A 2,898-nucleotide genomic window follows, 5' to 3' on the forward strand; every position below is an offset into this window, starting at 1 on the left:
TCTCCATCCCCCTCCACCACACCTCCCAGGACCAAATCACATTCACCTGGGATGGGAGACAATACACATTCCAACGCCTACCACAAGCCTACATTCATAGCTCCATAATATGCCACGGGTTAATCTCCCGGGATTTGTAAACCATTCAACATCCCCCAGGGGAGTCAGTCGCCCATGACATAGATGTTACAGGGGCCTTCAGAGGCCATTGTCTCAGAGGCTCTTGATATGCTAATCTCCTCCCTCAGAGAGCGGGCCTGGGCCATTAACATGGAAAAGGCCCAGCCCAGAATGTATTGTTTCTCGGGATCCATGGCACGCAGGCAAACGAGACAATCCTGAAACTGCATGAAACAAAATTTTAAATTTTGCCGACCCCCCAACAAGACGGACACCCAGAGTTTCATGGGCCTCCTTGACTATTTGCAGCAGCACATACCCCACCTCACCATGCTGCTGTGACCCCTCTGTGAGGTCTCCCACAAGAAAGCCACTTCCTCGTGGGGGCCTGAACAGCAGGCTGCCTTTGAGGAATCCAAGCAAGCAGTGGAGCAAGCCCTGCCCCTGGCCACCCCCCACCCTCCACTAGGAAGGGGTCCCCTTCGAGTTACAGGTCTCTGCTAGCGAGTTGGTTGCCGAATGGAGCCTCTGGCCGAAGGTCCAGGGGCGCAGAGTCCTGCTTGGCTTCCAGACCAAATCATTGCCTGAGGCCACCACCCACTACAGCCCCTTCGAGTGCCAGCTGCTTGCCTGCTACCTGGCGCTCCTCACAACCAAGGACCAAACCAGCACTGACCCTGTGATCCTTTGCACCCACCTGACCATAATGCGTTGGGTCAAGTCCCCTGACTCCACTCACAAAGAGGGCTGAACCCAGAGGTCCTCAATAGTGAAGTGGAAGTGGTGTATCGCGGACAGGGCAGAACCCGATCCGGCAGGGGTCAGCCGCCTCCAAGAACAGGTCATGTCCTTCCCCCAGTCCCAGCACCCACCTGAGATCACGCCCTCCCCCGTGCCCTGGGACCAACCCTTCGACACCCTCGACCCTGAAGAAAAACTGCAAGCCTGGTTCACGGACGGCTCCAGCCACTGGAAAAACGGGAAACAGCATTGGAAAGCAGCGGTACTTCATCCCACCATAGGGAAAACATTGACAAAAGAGGTGGGTCTTGCCAATTGGCCGAACTGACGGCAGCAGCACTCACCCTACAGAGCACCACCGGGACAGTCCCCATCTGTACCGACTCTTGGGCAGAGGCCAACGGTATGGCTGTGTGGATGGCACAGTGGCATGAAATGGGGTGGGAAATTCATGGACACCCCCTCTGGGGACAGGGACGCTGGCATCTTATCTGGGATCAGGCCACCCAAAGACAGATTTCAGTCCTCCACGTGGATGGTCATACCCACAAAGATACCCAGGAGGCCATACATAATGCTGCAGTGGACCAGGCTGCCCAGATATACTGTGCTACCGCCTCCCCGGAGGAACCTGACCTCAGTGCCCTAGCTGCATGGGCACACCGCAAGAGCAGTCACTTAGGGGCTGATGGTACACGGCGCTGGGCAGAACCGTTTGGGGTCGCCCTCACAGTGGACCAGTGCAAGATCACTGTCGTAAACTGCCCCATCTGCCAGCAGGTAAAACCACGGGGCTGGCCCACGGGGCCACTGGGTCACATTTTCCGTGGCACGGGAGCGGGTCACGTGTGGCAAATAGACTATATCGGACCGCTCCCAGGCCACAATAAAAAGCAATACGCCCTGACGATGGTGAACACATACTCGGGTGTCCTGGTGGCGGTGCCCTGTGAGAGGGCCGACCAGAACAGCACCATCAAAGGATTGCAGAACCTCTCCTCCATCTATGGAGTCCCATGGCAGGTACGATCCGATCAGGGCTCACATTTTGCGGGGGCTAAAGTCCAGAATTGGGCGGCTGAGGCGGTGATCTCGTGGCTGTTCCATAGCCCCTACCATCCCCAGGCATCGGGCCTGATAGAAAGAATGAACGGCCTGACGAAGGACACAATACACATGCTGACACCCTCCCGCACACTGCAGGGGTGGTCGGGCATGCTGCAACGGGCCATCGACCAGCTTAATACACAGCCCACTGGCCAAGGGAGGTCTCCATTATCTCGCCATCTGGCACACTCCCCACCTCCCGACTTACAAAACCCCGAATTCCCCGAGACCAAAGACCCAGGGAGGGTCTGGGTCCGACAGCCACAGTGCTCCCTCAGAAGGGAGAATTCGTTGTGTGTGGTACCGGGGACACCTACTGGGTCATGATTCCGGCACAAACTAACCTATCCTATCTCCATACCCAACACCTGACCGGCCGAGAATGAGTCAGTTCCTCAATCCCCCCCCAACCCCCTTACGCTCCAGTCACTCCTGCTCACCGCGATGATCGGCATCGGAACGTCTGCTGACACCTTCCTCAGAGTCACCAACGAATTCACCAGAACCTCCAACCAATCAGACTGCGGGATCTGCATCCGAACCCCAGCACACGCTGGTGAAGCTCTCCCACTCACAGTGATTCCCCTCAATGATCTCCAAATGAACTGCTTACACAGACTTTTTGCGCTTGTTGTGTTCGGTATATCGGTTTGGGGGGTGCCGGATGGCAGTCCTCCACCACTCCCCTCACCACTACAGGACGTTCCTTCCAGCAATTCCCGATGGGGTGGGTTTTTCAGGAGCTGGTATTTCTCTTCCTACAATTTGACCTCCACATGAGTCCCGACCGTCCAAGTCATCCCGCGGCTGCTGAGTAAGCCGAGGGAATGCTGGTGCAGACTCCACAATGAGCACAGTTCCACCTTTTCAGTTGGCCATAGTGATTGTGAGCCAGACTGATATCCGGGTGCCGCAGTGACCACTGTTGAT

Source organism: Pristis pectinata, chromosome 13 (genome assembly GCF_009764475.1).
Source record: "Pristis pectinata isolate sPriPec2 chromosome 13, sPriPec2.1.pri, whole genome shotgun sequence".
NCBI classification, from domain to species: domain Eukaryota; kingdom Metazoa; phylum Chordata; class Chondrichthyes; order Rhinopristiformes; family Pristidae; genus Pristis; species Pristis pectinata.